Below are 5,816 nucleotides of genomic sequence, written 5' to 3' on the forward strand. Positions count from 1 at the left end.
CGCCGCCTTAGTGGGGCACGGCAGCGGCCGGCGGCAGAGCGGCCCGGGGCGGCCCCTGGGGGCGGAGGCGCGGGAGAGGCGCCCCCCCGCCCCCGCTCGGGCGCGGCCGGCGCCGCAGGGGCTGCCCGCCGCCGCCGCGGCCCGCTCTGGGCAGGAGGGCGGCCCCGGCCCCCTGCGGAGGCCCCGGCCGAGACGGTACGCGGCGGCGCCCGGCGCGGAGCCCCTCCGGCACAAGATGGCGGCCGGCACCGGGGAGCCGCGGCCGCGCCGCACAATGGGGCCGAGGCAGCGCAGCGGCTCTTGCGCGCCCGCTCCGCCGCTGCCGCAGCGCTGCCCCCCGCCCCGTCACGGGGCGGCGCGAGGCGCGCCGGGAGCCGCAGTCCGGCCCTGCCCGCGCCGCCGCGCTCTGCCTACAGCTCCCGGCGCGCCGCCGCCCGTCACCCCACGGCTCCGCCGCCAATCGGGAGGCGCCACCGCCGGGCGGGGCCGCGGGGGGCGGGACCCGGGCGGGCCGCGCGGGCTGAGGGGCGCTGAGGGGAGCAGGGCCGGGCAGAGGGGAGCAGAGCCGGGTTGAGGGGCGCTGGGCCGGGCTGAGGGGAGCAGGGCCGGGCCAGCAGTTCCAGTCAGCTTCGGCACTTGGGGCCTCTCGCTGACGTGGCCCTTCTGCTGTCGCTGCATTCCCTGGGCCACGTCGGTGGGCATGGGACGCTCAAGAGGGGCCCTCCAAAAAGGGCACAGGGCCCAGCCGCCACCGTGGAACCGGGATGTCAGACTGAGCTAGTGCTGCCCCGGAGTTCGCCCTCTGCGTGGCTCCTGAGGCTCCTACCACATGAACGCTCTTTGGCAGTAAATAAAGAAGGAAGCTGAGGTTTGTTTTTCACTTCCCCTGACTGTGACTGGACGTGCTCACACAATTACACACCAGAAGCAGTTTAGGAAATTGCTTCTTTTATTTGCTGGTGCCTGGACTCCAATAACTACATGACTAGCTTCAGTCCTCAGGAAGTTCTTCCAGTAAAAGGGTATGCTGACATTTAACGTCCTGTTAGCAAGGTTGTGGAGAGTCTCTCCTTACCAAGGGCAGCTGGAGGAAAGCTCCCTGACAGTGGCAGGACATGACGAGGTCTCTGACCTACTGCTCACAACTCTCATAATGGGGCAGCCAACCATTTTTTCCCCCCTCCTTTGTGATAAAGTGCCATGTAATTCTAGATTAATTACTGTGATCTAGGACGCATCTAAAAGCTATGGTCCGGAAGGAGGATTTGAGCATCAGCTCTGTCTTGGAAGCTGAAGTTTCCTGATGTGTCTGGAGTTTTGCTTCGGCAAAAGTCTCTGTTGAAGCCACCCTTCACAAACCGAGGGAAGACTAAATCCTCCACGTCTCGGGCAAGTGGTTTACTCATGAACCTATGGTGCAGAAATGGGAACCACCGTCTTCCTCCATTCCACTGCTGCCCCTAAACACGTACTAAAAAACCGTTTACCCCAAACCGAGTGACTTTTGTTTAGTCCTTTGTTTAGTCACTAATTTCCTTCAGGAAAGGATTTTGGATGTTGGATCCCAGAAGAGGACAGTGTTGTCTTACAGCCCTACTACTAGGAAAGATTTCAGATGTAGACCTGTCCTCAGTTCCAGCTCAGCAGGTCCAGCAGAGTTTTGCTCCCCACGCTGGCCACCTCTGTGCACGGTGAGAGAGCCCAGATGCCTCATTTTGTGGTTCTGTGTCTGCTTTGAGCATTGGTATTTTGTTGGGTCACATTCTAAAACCCGTCATAAAAGGATTTCTTCTTCATTTTCATCCAGACTCTTACATTTAAAAAAGCTGAAAGTCCCATGTGGATGACATCTCCCATTTATCATGTTTCCTTTCTGAAATGTCTGTAACTGGAAAACTTACTCTGAAGTCTTCTTAATGTTTACTTCTTGTCCAGTTAAAGAGTGTATTAACAAGGCTGCAGAACTTCTCTCTTCCTGTAAGCTGCATGTAATTGTGGAAATTCCCATGTGTTATTCTTAAAGAGGGGAAATTTTGGTGTGGCTTTGTGGTTTTTTTCACTGCAATGCAGTTTATTACTGAAACTTTAAACACAAGCATTTACATACATATTAGGGAATACAAGAATTTAGCTGCTACCTGGAAGTTAACTTGTGCCCTTTCATAAATATACACTGTGATCATAAGATCACAGAATCCTAGAGTGGTTTGGGTTGGAAGGGACCTTGAAGATCATCTAGTTCCAACCCCCTGCCATGGGCAGGGACACCTTCCACTAGCCCAGGTTGCTCACAGCCCCGTCCAACCTGGCCTTGAACCCTTCCAGGGAGGGGGCAGCCACAGCTTCTCTGGGCAACCTGTGCCAGGGACTCACCACCCTCACAGGGAAGAATTCCTTATATCTAATCTAAATCTGCCCTCTTTCAGTTTAAAACTGTTACCTCTCATCCTGTCCCCACACCCCCTGATAACGAGTCCCTCCCCACCTTTCCTGTACCCCCTTTAAGTACTGGGAGGCTGTTGTAAAGTGTCCCTGGCGCCTTCTCTTCTCCAGGCTGAACACCCCCAACTCTCTCAGCCTGTCCTCATAGGAGAGTGACTTTAATTTCCTACCCATCACCAGACTATGTAGTGTGGAATGTTTTGTGTAAAATGAGCTGTCCAGTGTCACGTGGGCATCTCTGGTGGGGTTGGGGAAAACAGATCTAAAGTGAGATTTTTTTTTAGCATCTTAGTCCTGAGGCATTTTTTCCAATGCCTGCACTCTGACTATGTTTTTCTACACTTCTAACTCTAGAGGAAATGAAATAACATCTCTGGGAAAAGCCAGTAATAAACACATACATGCAACCCAGAAAAATAAGAAAAACCTAGCGTACAGCCTGACAGCTGTCCAACTGCTGCTCTCTTTAAACACACAGAAAATTTCCTGACCCAGCCTTTCACTGAGGAAATTATAATTCTTCCTTTCCAGCAATGCAGATTTGGTGATTGCTTTCCTAGCCTCTGACTTTGGTCAGGGACAAAAATAGGTATTTTGTGCATGGATTTCTTACGAGCAAGTTCTGAATTTGAATACACTGAATGCCTACTTTAATCTATTTCATCTAGCAAATCCTCTTAATTCATCTCCCTTTGTAAAAAATGGGAATAAATAAAGGGCTGTGTGATAATTAATGAACTGAGGGCTGTTCAATTAAAAACAGGATCAGCAAATCTGAAAGTTCAGTTTAAGTGCTGCTTTACAAGAAAGTGAAGTACTTTAGCTGAACCTCATCAGCTAAAATGGAATATATGAAAAAACAGGCCAAGCTCAACTCCTAGCTATCTTTAGTCCGCCTCAGAGTAGAAGTTTAGCTCAAAGTAGACGTTTAACACAGGCCTGTGAGAGGCTCAGAACATTCTTTAATGTGCAGATCAAGTTGATTTATAGGTTACGAGCACTTTTAGATTGGAGTTAGTTGTACGTCAGCCAGCACGCTGCTTTGAATATCCCATAAGTAAGACTAAATAAATCTGAAGGTGAATATATGATTGGCTATACAAATATAAATGTGTGTATATATAAATATATACTTATATAACCGATTCCAAGCAATAGATGTTAACGACTATCCTAAAGTGCTATACAGTGTCTGTGTGGGATGAAACCATGTGAGAGGATTCTATATGAACGATATACCTGAAGGCAAGAACTTTTTTTTAAAACAGTATTTCTTACAAAGATGCTTTGGGGAGAGATGAAAATTGTTTTATTTCTATATTAGAATCTCATTTATTTATTGGTATGACCAACTTGATCTATCTGGATCTTAGTGCCTTAAACCATACTTTAGTATTTACCTCAACATAGTAAAAAAAGAAAAAAAAAAATCTAAAAAAAACCCCCATCACCCCAACAATTTGTTGAGTGCTTTATCCAGGAGAAACTAGGGCAGTTTAAATGATGCAAAATATGCTGTTGTGTAATTAAGGAATTTTAGGCTCCTCTACAGTAACTGCCTGTTGTGCATGTTCTTATCACATACTAGGTGAAAGCATGATAGTATCTCATGTGCCGCAAAGTCCCAACGTAAATTACCTTGTGGTATTTGGTTCCTGTAAACTTGCTCTGCATGCAAAGTGTCTAAGGCAGGGCTGAGTCATTTGCCTGTCACCAACAACCCTTCTCAGTGGAGGACGGTGGCTTCAGTTCCTTGTCACTTCACAGAAATACAATACCCTTAAGTGAAAATTTCACGTTTACTGCCTGCCTTGTGCCGTATTTTTAAGTTTCTGATGAAACAGTTTCCAAGGATGAGGCTAGGGAATAGCTGGACCAAAGCCTCTTGCCGTTTTGCCAGGGTGGTGAAATCTGTACCTAATTTCTAGCTTTTTCTGTCTTTGCAGAAGTTCATCCCCCGCGCTAGTGCAGGATGTGGGTCTCAGCACTGGAGACGGGGAGGTGGGGCAGGATAAAGATGCCGGTGCAGGAGCATGGGATAGCACAGGGCCGGCAGCTGACGTGGCGCAGGTCGGGGTTCACCTGTCCTCTGCAGAGGAGCTGCCTCGGTAAATGCTGCCGGCTGAAGATTAGCTGGAAGACTGGACCACTGAAAATGTAATGGATGGCTTCCCCGTGAGTTTTGAGCTATCCCCTGAGCACAAAGGCTGTTGATCCTGTGGGACTCACTTAACCCTCTTGCCTCTCTTTCACACATCTCAGAGGTAGGATGTGTACTCTTCCTCCACAGGTAAGACACAGCAGTTGTAAAAGATTATTTTTATGGCAAAGGAGTGATCCTTGTGCCATGGGAACAAGAGTCATAGACAGTAGGAGAAGGCAGTGTCATCCCCACACTGCCTTGAGCATCACTTTACTTTGAAAGCACAGAGGCCCCGGGAAAGGAGAAGGTCAAGAGATCATGTATGAACAAGATGCAAAGCTATGCAAGTCTCGCAGCAACTTCTGTTCCTCCTGCTTGTGAGACTATGGGATGCCTCTGTGCGTCATGGCGGAAGTCTAAGCTTCCTCATACTAGTAAGTAGCGCTTGTACTGCATGTGTGCTCTGCTACATGCCTGAGGAGGTTCTTGCTGCCTGCAGGGCTGTCTGAGGGCTGGAGGTGTCGGAGGAATAGCTGTGCTTTCTTGCACAGGCAAGTGGTACCACGGGCTATGGGGGTGTGCACCTACCCACTCAGAGGAGAGCCCCCGCTGGGTAATAAACTCTGCAGGCATGCAGTTCTTCTGCCTCAGTGTGTGTGAGCAAACAGCGGCAGAATTAGGGTAGAAACAGCTAAATCAGGTGTTATTCCATAAGGTGCTAGCACCAAAGTAACGGCGGCAGCATCAGCAGCAGCCTCGTAATGCTGTCGTGGGGCCGCCGCAGCACATGGGCACCAGCTGCCTGCATACCAGCGCACGGAGCCATCGTCCTGCTGCGGGCGGGTGGTGCCGAAGGAGTGTCGGACACCTTCAGGTCTCTCACGCGCCCTCCCGGGGCTCAGCAGAGTCATCCTCCCGCTGCCGGTTCCTGCAGATTACTGGGGAAAACTGCGGGCTCCTGACCGCAGCGAGCCTATTCCAAGTTGCAGCTCATGGGGACAGCAGGGGCTCCTTTCCTCGCAGGACCAACGCGGACAGTACTAGGGAGCTGGTGGCACAGGATCAATGAAACCTGAGAAATTATTTAAAACTCTCCAGAAAAGCCATGTGTCACATATACATACACTCCTCTGAGGAGCAGCTGAGGACTTTGGGCTTGTCTAGTTTGGAGAGAAGGAGGCTGAGGGGCCACTGCGGGGCTCTCTGCAGCTTCCTGGGGAGGGGACGTGGA

The sequence above is a fragment of the Strix aluco genome, chromosome 13 (genome assembly GCF_031877795.1).
Source record: "Strix aluco isolate bStrAlu1 chromosome 13, bStrAlu1.hap1, whole genome shotgun sequence".
Classification (NCBI taxonomy): domain Eukaryota; kingdom Metazoa; phylum Chordata; class Aves; order Strigiformes; family Strigidae; genus Strix; species Strix aluco.